The sequence below is a fragment of the Microtus ochrogaster genome, linkage group LG9 (assembly GCF_000317375.1).
Source record: "Microtus ochrogaster isolate Prairie Vole_2 linkage group LG9, MicOch1.0, whole genome shotgun sequence".
Classification (NCBI taxonomy): domain Eukaryota; kingdom Metazoa; phylum Chordata; class Mammalia; order Rodentia; family Cricetidae; genus Microtus; species Microtus ochrogaster.
In genome coordinates, this window is record NC_022034.1 from 22,416,225 (window position 1) to 22,432,030 (window position 15,806).

Below are 15,806 nucleotides of genomic sequence, written 5' to 3' on the forward strand. Positions count from 1 at the left end.
TTTTTTTTCTTTTCTATAATTAGCATTTTTTCACTTATTTTACATACCAACTACAGTTTATCCTCCCTTTTTTCTTACTGTTCCCTCCTCCCTCCACCTCCCATCCACTCTTCCTTACCCATGGACTCCTCCTCCATCTCTATTCAAAAAGGGGCAGACATCCCATGGGCTTGAACAAAGCAAGGCATATCAAGTTGAAGCAGGACCAAACTCCTCCCACTGCATCAAGCCTGGTCAAGGTAATCTAGCACGGGGAACAGGTTACCAAAACTCAGCTAAGATCCAGGAACAGGTCCTGATCTCACTTCTAGGAGGCTTACAAACAGACCAAGCAACAGAACTGTCATAAACATGCAGAGGGCCTCGGGGGTTTCCATGCAGTCTCCCTAACTGTGGGTTCACAGTCCATGAGCTACCATGATCTCAGATCATCTGTCTCTGTAGGTTCCTCTGTCATGACTTAACCCTCCAGCCCCACCACCTGCTCCTGGTGCTTGGCTGTGGATCTCTGCTTCTGATTCTGTCAGTTACTAGACAAAGGCTCTCTGATGGCAATTAGGTACATCAGATGGCTCAGATGGCCAGTTAGAGGTGTCTCTTTCAAGGAAAACCAAAAAGACACCTCTATACTTTCTAAACAGAAAAAAACATATGTTAAAGAGGTATAATTTTAATCCAACTCTCTCTGGTGTCTTCAAAATATGGGACAGTCGCATGTCTATTTTTAAAGCTATGTAAAAATGAATGGCTCACATAGTTCAGGCCTGGTTTAAATGAAGCCTTATAAAGGCTGTCCAAAGGGACTTTTTATTTCACATATAATCATTTTCTTAAAGTTCTGTGAGAAAAAAATCTGACCTTTTCAGTAATCTTCAGTATACACTTAAGTAAATACTTTAAAATATAATAATCAGTGAGAGAGGACAAGGTGAATTAATAAAAGATAAAAGGTGTTTTCTGAGTTTCTTTTACTGTTGCTCTGAAAAGACTCGGGCCATACCAACTTAAAGAACAGGGTTTATTCTGCTCACAACTCAAGTCTCAGTCCATCTGGGTGAGGAAGTCACAGCAGCCAGAAGAGAGCTGCTTACTTTACTGAACTCGGAATCAAGAAGTAATAAGCACAGAATGTATATTCTCCCTCATCATTTATACAGTTACGGAATCCACTTAGGGAATACTGCCTCCCATACGTGAGAGTGGTCCCACCACAATTAAGATAGTCAAGATTTTCCCCAAAGGCATGTCCAGTAGCCCATCACCCATGTGGTACTAGATTCTATCATGTGGACAATTAACACTATCTATCCCAAGAACGAGGGTAAAATTTAAGAAAGTAGAAAGGAATTATAGTTATTCAATATCTTAAGGATTGTCTTCCAATATTAGACAGTACTACTATGTATTTTTCTCCTTAACAAATGATTATTTGTACTTAAGATATTATATTACACTTCACACATCAAAAACTAAATAAAAACTTAACAATTTAGGAATCCATAGGATACAAATACATAAAATATAGGTAGCGCATACAGATCAGTGTATTTATTGGTTCATAATAATTAATTCAGTTAAGGGTATAAATACTTGAGCTGAGTCAAAAAAATTAATGTATATATTCATGTTGCATATGATACTATAATTACCAATTAAAATTTATGAAGAATCCATAAACTTTTTCACAATTAAAGAACATGCCTTTTATCAATTATGCTAAATCCTATTTAAGCCCATAAATATTGAGAAAACAAAAGTTGAAGTATGGAATATCTGTCAGATAGTCTCTTGAAGGCTAAGATATTTTTTTTCTAATTCACCATTGACTATAGAATTAGCCATTTGAATAACGTTAATAAAATTTATGCTTCTGTTTCTCTACGTGCTTCTAGTGAATATTGAAGAATTAGGGGGTGATACGAAAAACTCTAATCTCTTTAGTCAGCTTTTCATATCTGCAATTTGGTATTCCTGCTGCTGACACAGGTAGTAATGTACATTCTGTCAATAAAGCAGCATCGATGCTAAGAAGCATTTAAGGATATTGATCCGTAGCAGTTTCAAATAATCTAAAGTCATTCTTTATTGTTCATTATCAGCCGTTGCTAGAAAAACAATTCCAGGTCTTAAATTCCAGGCCATTATCTAACTGCTGAGGGTGTTGGTGCTATCATTACAATGTTGAACGCCTTCTGTGTGGGCCTCCATAATGGAACTGAAGGGGACACTGCACAGAAACCCCACCAGTATTTCAAAGAACAAGGATGAGGATGTGAACTGTAGGGATTCTCTGAGGAAGATGTCTTGTTCATGGAATATCATGGCGTCAGGAGAACCATGTATCTCTTCCCCTCCACATTCTGCATTGATTTCAGCTGCCTACTGAATGAGTTAAATTTGTATCGCCAGAGTAAACAAGCAATTTTCACCCAGCATAATACCAGTGCCAATTGATGCTTCCTGGGAAAAGAATGCCCTGATTGGCTCTGGAATGACTAGATGCCTGTGGTCACTGTAGAATCTCTGATTAAAGTTTTTGAAAGGATGTTAACAGGCCTTTGCTGTTATTTTTAATAATAACAATAATAGTAGCAGCAGTGTCAGTAATAGCCACTTGCAGAAATCGATTACAGGGTGTTCGTAAACTTCAAACATAGAACCAAGACAAGTTGTAGAGAGGTAGCTCTCATAGGTAGCTATCAATTTTATAAATACGCCTAAACTTAGAATTGTATTTACCAAAAGAGCAGTATTATGAACATAAGGTTTTTATTTGCTTATGTACTCTCTTCTTCCTAAATTCAGGAACATGAAACAATCTCTATTGGTAATGTAATCTTGTTTCCAGGGTTTAATTCTGTAACTGAAATCTGTTGATCTTTTGAGATGAGCTTATGAGGTGGAAAAAAGGAAACTAGACTATTTTCATTGTGTATGAAAATGGCAATGCTGACATGTCCAATGCCCAAGGTGAAATAGAACTTAATTGTCATCAACAGTATAATCAGGTTAGGCCAGCTTAATGAAGACCTAGGAAAGATTTAAATAAAATAAGCAATATTTTAAAAGTAAATAATACTTAATTGTTTGTTTCCCAGCTAACATTCTCTAGCAATGTGGCAATTTTAGTAAAACTCTATTATACTATGTCAAATATTAAAAATAGACCAAATAAAATGCCAAAGTAGTTAACACATTAACGATCAGGAAAAAAGCTAATGGAATAGAGACTAAAATATTGTATCAAATATCAATAAAACAAATATGTTTTATAAAGAATATTTAAAAGCAAAGAAACTCTCAGTTCATCTAAGAAGGAAAATGACTTAAAACCAGAAAGAAATAGAGACATTGCATATGATATTAAAGACATATTAATAGAAATTAGAGATTATCAAGAATGTAATAGTCCTGGCCAGGAAATTAAGAAGATAATCTTCACTTTCCCTCTTGTCCTTCAGTTCAATTGCCCAGTTTAATCTCCAGCCCTGTAACAGATCATCTGCTGGTATCTCTCATCCCCACCCCCAAGGAAGAGTCCAGAAGTGGTTAAAAAAGGGAATATAGAAGCTCTCAAATACATCACACAAAGGCATATTCTGCCTGGCATTAGCTTGCCTCATTTCTAGCCATTTTTTCCTACCTTTAATTAGTCAGTCTGCCTTTTGCCTCTGAGCTTTTATCTTTCTCTATTTTTGTATAATTTACTTTTTACACCATGGTTTGCTGTGTATCTGGGTGACTGATCCCTTGAATTCTCCACTCCTCCTTTTTTCTTATTTGATGTCATCTTCCCAGATTTCTCCTCCTGTTTTTTTTTCTCTTCCTTCCAGCCTCACCTATTCTTTCTCCTGTCTTGCTCTTGGCAGTTCAGCTTTTTATTAGACCATCAGGTATTTTAGACAGGCAAAGTAGCACAGCTTCATAAAAAATGCAACCCATCTTTGCTTAATTAAACAAATGTTCTACAGCATAAACAAATGTTACACATCTTAAATTAGTATTCTACCACAATGGGAGGACTGAAGCAGTAATAAGGTATGGAGAACATCAAGGAAATGGGACTAAACAAAGCAGTATCAACTACAGAAACTGTGGAAGCATGCACAGGGCTTCCATGGGTCTAAGAGAGATGGCATCCCAGAACTGAAAGGAGAAGTCAACATAAACCTTCATCTCTAATCCAGGAGATATCTCCAATTGATAACCACTCAGAAATGAAAAATTCATTTTCTCCAACAGAGAATCCCTGGATACAAACTATTCTTAAGTGCAGACCCAATGTCCAGCCATTGATGGTTAGTGCAAAATTAACTCAAAGGCATTTTTGGAAGTTTTTGGTCTCAAAATTCTTTGTCAGATCATTTTTTTTATCAATTTTTTTGGATATATACAGTTTCCAGTTTTGTATTTTTATAGAATTTTTATGTGTGTGAGTGTGTGTGTTTCTGCATCTATTAGTATTTCTTGTCCTTTTTCTTCAGTTCCTTTTTTTCGTTGTTGGTTTGTGCTTGTCCTAACACAGTTAATTTACTTTGTCTTATTTTATTTTGCTTTATTATTATTATTTTAGATGCTCCTTTTATTTTTGATGACAGAGAAAGAAAGGGTGTGCATTTGGATGGGTGAGATAGATCTCAAAGGAGTTAGGGGAGACAAAGTGAAAAGTCAGAATATATTGTATGAAAATAATCTATTTTCAAGTAAAAAGTAATAGTAATTTGGTAACCTAGAGGAACTAGACAAATCCTTATACATGTGTACTTTACCACAATTAAATCATAAATAAATAGGAAACCTGAACAGATTAGAAATAATGAAGATATATCCATAGTAAATCTCTCTTCAGAGAAAAAGCCAGAAATAAATAATTAAATTAGTAAGTTATGCCAAATAGAAAAAACTAATAGTTTGTCTTATTGAACAAACTAGAAGAGGATTGAAATCTTGTGAGCATATTTCATAAAACAAGAATTATTTAAAGTCTAAAATCAAGTAAGGACAAATAAAAAACAAGAAAGAAAGGAAACTACAAATCACTATTCCTGAATACAGATGTAAGAATCTCCAACTAAGTTGTATTAAACCAAATTCAATAGCACAGAGAAAACAGTGAACAACATGACTAATTGAGATTCACCACAGGAGTACAAGGGAGGCTTAAGACACATAAATCAAGAAATATGAGAATAAAAAAAACACTATAATCATGCGATCATCTTCCAAGATGTAAAAAAGTTACACAAAATGTAATTGTTTCATAATCAAAAATAAATTCAGTACAGAGAAAACATTTTATCATAGTGATAATTTTTTATGGGCCTTGGCTAGAGATCTTGACCTGCAGCTATGGAGATGGTAAAGATCAATGGAAAGAATAGGGGGCAGATTATTTTTTAAATGTGGTTCATGAACCAAACTGGTTCTGGGTAATGGTTATGAAGGACCTAAAATGTAAGACTACAGGAAAGAAAAAGAAAAACTTCTGGATTCTTGTTATGGGACAATGGTCTGTATCCTGTCAATTATATATTAAATACACTGATTGGCCCATTAGCTCAGGCTTCTTATTAACTCTTATAACTTATATTAGCCCATTATTCTTGCCTATGTTAGCCACGTGGCTCAGTACCTTATTTCGAGGCAGTCACATCTTTTTTGTTCTGTGGCTGGGTCAGGACTGTAGAGAGCAGAATCCTCTTCCCAGAATTCTCCTGTTCTCATCGCCCTACCTCTACTTCCTGCCTGATTGTCCCACCTATACTTCCCATCTGGTTACTAAACAATCAGTGTTTATTTAAAATATAATTGACAGGTTAAAGACTATTGTGCCATAGCATACTCTTAACACATGCAAAGAAGGTTTTGAGAGATGACAGTAATGCACAGGAAACAAAAGCAACAAATCAGCAGAACTCTATCAAGCTGCAACACTGCATGAGCTTTCCCCATAATGGGAGGAACTTATAGGCTTAGACTGATGAGAGGTATCATATCCATTGATGAAAAACTGTCCTCAACTACTGTTATTACTTCCGGTTTAGAGTGTATTTCTGTCTTGGGGATCTGGGGCAGACATTATACAGTGTAGGGAGTCATGTGACACTGAGGAGCAGGGTTTCTTGCCAAGAAACAATATGCAAGAAATAGGTCAATGAATCCTTGGCTTACATTCAAACATAACCAGCAAACAAGCTATAACAAAAACACAGAATCCAGCTTCACTCTAAATTACTAGTGGGTTTTTACATCTAAAAGTCAAAAATATTTCTGGAATAAACCCACTTTATAGCCTTTCTCCTATAGTTCAGACAACATGCCTTCTTATCCAAAATATTTTATTCTACTAACTCACATTTGAACTTTCATTGCTCCTATTGCTTTGATATTCTTTTCCATCAGCAGCAAGCAATTCTCAGGTATTTTCTGTTCCAAAGGACAATCTGGAAAGGTTTTGCATGTCATGTGCAATAATATTCAATCTTGAAATAGGGAAGTTTACAATTTGCACTATAAAACTAAATGATCTAAGTATTTTATTGTTTTGTCATGTTTACAGTGCAGCAGAACATATGGCTTCCTAGTGGCCTCAGATTCAAGAACTCAGCCTTGCATTCTGAGTACCTGTGATTGCTGGATGGTCTTTAAGGCCTCGAAGCACAATGGTTTATGACAGGAATAGTCAAAGTTAGGGAGGTGCATATTGAGTTGGGAGGGTGAGTGTTGTCTGGCCTAGATCCAAAGTCAGTGGCTGTACAGAATTTAAAAATGGCTTGTTCGAAAGTGAATTTGTTCTTTTACAGATTTTCCTTTTACTATAGTTGCTTAATCATTTTTCTCTAATATTCAAAATTATTTAATGAATATGAGGAGTATCCAGGTTAAAACCTACAACCTAATTAATCATACTTAATAAAAGGCAGGAAAATTGTTATACATAAAAAGGCAAAATGAATAACAACACTTCTCATCATGAAAAGTCCTCATGTTTAATGTGTGTAATAAATGTGGTCCCTGTATCTTAAGAAGAAAAACAAAAATTTAAAAACTTGCATATTAAAGCAAAAAGATTTTAATAGTTGCATTAAATTTATAAAAAATGTTAAAGTCACAGTTTATAAGGTACATGAATGTTATTGTGAACTGTATTATATTCTGTAGAAAAATAAAATGAAAATGACTGTTTTGATTTTTCAACTGAAATATTATAACTTACTAATTGTGACAACTCTGGAATAATACAAAATGTATCTAGTAGAGATTCCAAAATAATTAAATTATAGTTAAAAATTAGAAACAAATTAATGAAGGTATTCATATGCTCCAAAAATTGGTGGTTCAGTAAATAGGGATCCCAGAGTAAAAAAGATGATCTCAGAAATTAAAATGAAAATTTCTAGAAGTTCTCTGAATCTCACTAAAGGCTCAAGGTCATGACAAACAAACCTTGAAGTAGAATAAACCTAGTCTGCTAGAAACACATTTATTATCATGTTCTTCTCCTACATAACACATTTTAGCATAGTTTTGCCTGCACGATATGTTATGGAGACAGGTTTCGAAACGCTTGTCGTGAAGGCTTCTTTGAAATAGTAATGTGCAAGCTAGGTGACCTTCTCGGTTTTTAAACCTGAGTTCTTCCTCTTATGTCTGTCTAGCACAAAAGAAATAGGAGTTTCCCACTGTAACCTATCCCTTGAGAGGAGGACCAACATTGCAGAGAAGACTAACCACAGAATCATGTTTGGGAAGTAATTTAATGTGGTTGAGAAGTTATACATACATACATACATACATACATACATACATACATACATACATACATACGGCAGAACTGATAGTATTCCAGGAGACTCCTAATACCTACCTCTAAAAAATTACCAAAGTGTCTACAGTGAAGAAAGCAGGCAAGCATGTGCCTGCACACATACACACACACACACACACACACACAGAGAGAGAGAGAGAGAGACAGAGACAGAGACACAGAGAGAGAGAGACAGAGACAGAGACACAGAGAGATAAGAGGTAGACGTAGAGGCAGAAACAGTATGGTTCCCCTCCCGCAACTCCTTCCAGATACTCCAAACCTCCCAACTCATCCAAATCATAAAAAAAGACTATATTTTGAATAATGAATCAGGTCTTCATGAAAAACACTGAAGATGACTAAATTAGAGTCTAAACCATGATCTGATTAGATATACACATGTTCCATAATGCACCCTCCTGTAAATACTATAACCTCTGACATATTTTCTCTGTACAGTTTGCTTAATCAGAGTATAAAATTTTGTAAAAACTATAGCTCAAGAGAACAGAATTACCAGACTCCTAATATTGCAAACACAATTAACTTTGAATTATGTGAATTAACAGTGCCTAACAAATTATCATTCAGCTCTGAAATTAAATTCTTTCATACCATTAGATTTGTTTGTTAAGTTCAAGTAGGCAAAAATAGTATTTAATAAAGCAATAATGGTGCTTTGCTCTGAGTACTGTGGAGAAACATAAAGCATTATCAAAAATAAACCAAGAAATTTCTGTGGCTGATTTGTTAGTACCCTGGCAATGATATCACAGAGTAGGGGAAAGGTATGATTCTCTTACAGGACATTTCATTTTATTGCAGGAAGCCTTTTTTCCAATTACTTCTTTGATTAGGTATTTTACAGGGTTATTTGTCACTGCAGGCATGTAATACAAATGTTTAGCATTGTTCCAATACATGGGTCTTTCTTCTCTGTTAAAGATATGCTAGCTCCTACATTTAGAGAAATAATTTAAAAAATCAGAGTCACCTCTACTTTGTCTTATGTAATCCATCTCAACAACTCTCTCAATTCATTCATAAATGGATGTAAAGTTAATAAACAGGAACAAAGTGTGGTGGTTTGAGTGAAAAGAAGAGTGGCACTATTAGGAGGTGGGGCCTTGTTGGAATGTGTGTTACATTACTGGAGGAAGGGTGTCACTAGGGAGAGACATTTAGGTTCCAGAAACCTAAATCAGATCTAGTGTCATTTTCTCTTCCTGCTTCCAGCAGATCCTGATGCACTCTCAGTGCCTCCTCCAGCACTAATTTGTCTGTGTGCCCCCCACTTCTGGCCATGACAAATGACTCTAAATATGATACCACATGATAAAATATAGTAAAACTCTTGCAGTTTCACTTGACCTAAATTTTGAACTAATGTGACTGATAGTTCAATCAAAAGAGACTGAAGATAATTTCCCAAAGTCTCAGGACCCTGGTAATAACACCTTTGATTTTTTTTCAAGAATTTTTTAATATAATTTAAGATTAAGATTATCATTTATGGAAACAATTGAATGTTCAAATGAATGGTATCTGGAACCTGACTCTAATCTTAAGCATTGTATTTCAATACATGAGGGTCAGAAGTAAAGACTGTTGGCATTGCCACACACTTGAGCCCATGGACCTTTTTTCTGAACTCATTGCCCTTGTGCCATTATGGGGATCTAGGATATGCATGGTATTTTCTACCTAAAGTGATGAGTGTATTCCTATTCTTCATTTTTTTATTCTAATTTCTTCCTTGATTCCATTTGCACAAAGTGGCACAGTTATTCATTGCAAATTATTGGATTATTTTTATTGGCCTTGGGAACATAAACAAAAGAAAATAGAAAAAAATAAGAAGAGAGAAGAGACACTTGTTCCCGAGAAGACAGAAGCTGCATCTCAAAATAATTATTTTAAGCTGAAAAATCTTTTTATGTGACTTAAATGACAAAAAAATGATACCTCAATGTATGCTGACATGCATTATTCACTTATCATTTCATGTATAAACATCTTGCCTGAAAAGGCTGATGGAAAAAGAATCTGGGTTGATCATTACTAATCTAGTGTGAGCCTCACACATAAATTATACTACTTCACTGAGTAATTACAGTTACTTCACTGAGTAATTGTTTGGTTAGATGAGAACCTGGGCTTGATTGGTTGCTGTTTCTCAGGATCTCATCACCCATATTATTGGGAGAAACTGCCTTCTCTTTCTTGTTATCTTTATAAATGTTATCAATTCGAAACTCCTATGATTGTATAAATTACATTTAACCTTAAATTCAACATGCATAATAATAATAATGATAATAATAACTAAAAAAAACTTGGTTTTTCCATATATTTGTTCACCTTTATAAAACTGGACAATATTATCCACCTCATTAAATCTAATTAGTCTAGAAATTTTATCAATAAGACCTCTTAAAACTTTAAAAGTCCATATATACTCTCTGCTACAGATTCTCTTCTAGTCTCCATCATCTCTGTCCTGTGCCACACTGAGCATCCTCCTAACTGATGTCTGTCTTCATCACTGGCCCCATGGTCTCAATGAGGTTCATTTTCCACACTGGAGAGCAAACGTTTACTGAAAGGGATTCCCGACCCCAACATTCTCCTCTTTTCCCTGATAAGCACTACATTATTTTAAACATATCATTCAACATTTATTTGTTGTCAGAAAGAAAGTTCTTCTCTTCTGATTTCAGAAGTATATCCATGCAAAGACTATCACAGTCTTTATTAAACTATTATTTGTCAGGTGTGGGATGCTAATGAATGTCATGTTTAACAACAACAAAAAATCATAGCAACTGATAAGAAAATTTTATGGTTTTGCTTTCTTTAAAATACAGTTTTTATTATTTGGTAGTGAACATAGGCATAAATTATTCTAAAATATTTTATTAATGATTGACTTACTTCCAAAACGTTTTTTACTGAGAAGCCTTAAATACTTCTTGAGTATATTTTCTCCTCCCTAACATTTATATTGCTAACATTTCATTACTTAACTTCTAACAGCAAATGATGATTATTAAAATCAAATTTTTACGGGCTGTTAGTTTCTAGTGCAGATCATTGCCTCTAGGTGTTGTAGAATCAAAATCAAAACTACTAAATAATTTAGAGGTAAATTAGCAATTAACTGAGAATGACTTATCACAAGCAGTCTTCATATGTGGTATGTAATCTGTAGAAACCATTGTCATCTATTTGATTTTCAGCCTATTTTTTTTTTAAAAATCTACTTAACACATAAGATATACTTATGATAAAAAGAATGCCTTTATTTCTGTTTTCTGAAAAAATAGTTTTGTCTAAAAATTAGCAGCATACAATAGCTGTTGTTTTATTAAAATCTCTACTTCAGGGCAATGGAAGGGGAGATGTTTGATACTGAGGTAGAAATTTCTAGTTTTAAATCATTTCATAAGTCAGTTGTTGACTCTGAACCTTAGCTAGATTAATCATTTTTAATTACAAAATATATTACTTTATTTGGTAGTAGTCTATGAATCCTTAATGTTTTATATTGGAGACAAATGAACACAGTAACAAATATTCTTTGCAGATGCCATCATGAAGGCAATGAGAAGATCCAAATTGCAGAGTTGGCAAGGATCTACCATGGACTCCCTCAGGTTTCATAGTCAGGAGAACTGGGATGGAGAGGGTATTAAATGTCATTCCAAAAGCAGCACACAGGTTCGCACCATTCTTCGAAACAGAAGCTCTGTCTTCTAATGCCAAGCCCCATGTGTTTTCTGAATCTCAGTTCCAAACACATTATTATGGATCATTGGCTCTGGCTACCTAATTTGGTTTTAAGAGAAAACATTCCTGGTTTTCATATATCAGAGCAGGGGGTGCGATTTCATGCTGCACCAAATAAATATGAGTAAAACTTCACAGGATTATACTAATACACTTCATTTTCCATATTGTTCAGATATAGCATCATCAGTACTGCACAGGGACAAGAATGATTTATTTCTCTTCTATCAAAAACAAGGTCCAAACTCCTGTTTGGTGCATCAAATATCTAAAGTTCCTGTTAACCTCTTCCTCACTGAGTGTCTGGGAGGCAGGGGGTTACGTCGTTATTACTGTGGTCTTGATAGGAAAATGATGTCATTAGTCAACATTCTCAGTCTAAGAGTACTACCTTCTCTACTTTAAGTTGGCATGGTTTTGATCTTATGTATCTGCCCTAGGATCATGTCTTAGAGATTTGTTTGTCAGATGGGCCATGGTGGAACACTTTTAATTCCAGCACTCAGGAGTCAGAGGCCAGTGGATCTCTGTGAGTTAGAGGTCATTTCGGTCTACAGACTGAGTTCCAAGATAATCAGGGCTGTTACACAGAGAAATGCTAGTCTGAAATAAACAAACAAACAAACAAAAAGGTCTTGGATGCTTATTAATGGTGCTTTGTAGATCCGCTCAAATTTTGGAGATGAAGCTTCGTGAAAAAAAACAAAGATACACTGGAAATAAGCCCTCATGATGAGACTCCCACTCACACACCCCTGTTCTGAGACATTGTAAGATAAGAAGCTTTGCTTTGCAACACTTCTACAACCATGATGTTCTGACCATCCATTGTACAAAAGCTATGAGGCCAAGTAAAGATAGAATGAATATCCCGAACATGAAGCAAAGCAAATCTTTCTTCCTTTTCAATTTCTTTCCTCCAGTATCTTGTCACAGCAATGGAAAGCTAAAAACCACAGAAGTTCAACCAACTCTTTCAAAAGCCAAGGCTTTCATGAGAGCAAGGATGAAGATTTAATTTCCTTTCTACCTATAGGTGCAGGACACAATGGGTTCCAAACACATATACAGTAGACTATCAATTCCATCAAGTGATTGATCATAAGGACTGATTTGTTGGTCCAGATTTTTTTCCTTTTTACAACCCATTTTTAATTTTTTGAAAGTCCATTTACTCATAACTTTTCATTAGTACAGAAGTACAGTCTAGACACAAACCCTGACAAGAATATAAGCAATCAGTATCTGATGGAAAGATGGCTTCATAATTTCATGTTATAATAAAGCTTTTAGTGTTTTTAAAGCCATGCTCTTTCAGAAAAACAATGTGTTACTGCTGACTCAGGATCAACTAACATCTGTCCTCAAGCCCCCACCCCTGGGGTCTGTTTCCCCCATATTAGCACTTAGGCAGCCATCCATTATAATAGAATCCCAGGACAGAAAGACAATTATCTCTCTAAATTAGCTGATTCCTAATTAGGGAAAAATGCAATACCTAACCTAGAAATGTTTGTTTTCCTTGTAGTTCAAGACACATAATTAGTATTCTATCTTTCAACAAAGATTATGAGCAGGATTTTATTTTGCTCTTTGGTAAAGGGATCTAAAGCAATATAACCACTTTAAGAGTCAAAACCAATAAAAGATTGTTGAGGTGAGGGATAGCAGAAATCTCTGTCAGGCTAGAAGGCAACCTTTGACTGATTAGTCTGAGGAAGAACACACATGGCAATGAGGTCAGGAAAATGTAGACTAAGAAAGCATGTCAACAGCTAAGAGGCTGAGAGATACAAACTGAGAGGTCCAATTAAGAGCTTTGACTAGAAATTAAGCCCATGGGAAAAGTTGTTTTCATTTTTTGTTGTCTGTTTGGTTTTGATTTTCATAGATATTTTTTTGAAAGCCAAGAGCCTAAAGAAGCAAGTGATGTAAAATTTCCCCTTGCCTTATCTATTGTTTTCACAACTGGCACTTTGTCCCACTGTCGCTGAATGAGACAGGTAGAAGGGGTATAGTAGGAGGCTGCTTGTTTATTCCCGGCTGCCCAGCCCCAAAATAATTATACAGAAACTATATTATTTACAATACTGTTTGATCAATAGCTTAAGCATATTTCTACCTAACTCATATCTTAAATTAACTCATAATCCATTAATCTGTGTATCACCATGAGGCTTGGCTTACTGGTTAAAGTTCCAGCATCTGTCTCCAGCAGGGCTACATGGCTTCTGCCTTATTTCTCCCAGCATTCAGTTTAGTTTCCCCTACCCCCAGCTAAGTTCTGCCTTGCTATAGGCCAAAGCAATTTCTTTATTCATTAACTAATAAAAGCAACACATGGACAGAAGGACCTCCTGCACCAAGGAAGTGTGTCACTAGACCCTGAACAAAAAATAGCTGGAAGAAGGGAAAAAAATGGCATGACTTGAATCCTTTTGTCCTCTGCCTTACCGTGTGCTGCCTTTTTCCCTTCTGCATACTGCTGTACTACTGTGACACCATCTTCTGTAAGGTCCCCAACAGTAGCTGAACACAGAACACTGAACTAATACACTGTTTTTCTAAAATAAGCCATTTTTCTAATAAACAATTGAGCAAAACATTTTAATCTAAATTTCTTTAGATCTAATTTTTTATTTCATGTGCATGAATGCTGTGCACCTTGTGCATGCCTGGTTCTTGCAGGGTTCAGATGAGAGTGCCAAATCCCTAGGAAATGGAGTTACAGATGGCAGTGAGCTTCCATGTAGCTTCTGGGAACTTAACCTGGATCCTCAATGAGCAGCAAATGTCTTTAACCACTGAGCCAACTCTCCAGATCTACAGAACTTTTTATGTGGATTTTAGATTTTTATAGGAATAGTCTTTATTTCTCAGTAAAAGTGATCATAATTTATTAATTTCATGTATTCTCTTGATCTTGAGTACACACTTATACCTTGCCAGCAAAATTCTCATTACAGAGTGATATGTCTGTTATTATCAATGAAGTTGTAATTTAAATTTTCCTTTTAACATGTAATAGTGACTTTAGTGATACAAGAAAAATCACCTACTATGAATCAACACTACAATGCAAGGATATATTATGATCCAGACAGACATGCATATTCTTTTTTTTATTTTTATTTGTCTATGTTTTATTTACTTTTCTGTTACTGTGTAACATACCAAACCAAGTCAACTTATAACAGAAAGTGTTTAGCTGACTTACAGTTTTTTTTTCCTTTCTTTTTGCTTCATAGAACATATACAAATAGTTCCCAGACCAAGTAGCTGCCTTACAATAATTTTGCCATATAACGACTTGCCCCTAAATTAATTCATGATTAAATATATTTAAATAGATGCTTATTTATTATTTTGGATACCATTTTAATACTTAATTAAACTTGAAAAATATGTTTTTGTAGACAGAATTTAAAATGTACTCCATCTCATAAATGTCATTTTGTAGTACTATGCACATTGGTTCATTTGCATTGTGGTCCATTGATTGCCAGGTATGAAGGACTGTATGTTGAAGTCAAACATTAATTTCATCATAGAAAGATTTTGATTTTGGACCAAATTGGGTAAATGTTAAGGCCTTTCTTCTTATTAGCATTATTTTATCAATCACAGTAATTAGCTCCTTTGAGCCTTTGTTTGAAGCACTAATTCTGTTTATTACATGGAGATGTTGTAATAAAATAGATAGTACTTACATCAATGTTCACAGAAATAACAAATATTGTCATGTAATGATAAGATCTGTACTGTGCCCTTTACCATAACTCAGATGTTATTGAAGTTCCAATCCTCAGTTCCTTGGACTTTAGCATGTGACTGTCATGAAACAGTCCCTAAAGAGAGAAGACTGTGGAAACATAGGGTGACGGTGGCCATCTGCCAGTCAAGGTCAAATTGCAGATGAAATGGGAAAACAAACTGCCCATACTTAGACATTGGACACAGAAATTTGAGAAATAATTTTATTGTCCCTAAGACATCTTTTCTGCAATATTTTTATAGTGTTTGCATAAAATGACTTCAATATATGGAGTTATTACGTTTTAACAATTGTTTCTGTTGTTTTAGTTTTGATCATGTATCCTCCTTCCTCACCTACTAAATCCTCACTAGCTCCGTACCCACCTAGCTTTCTTCCTCTCTCTCTCTCTCTCTCTCTCTCTCTCTCTCTCTCTCTCTCTCTCTCTCTCTC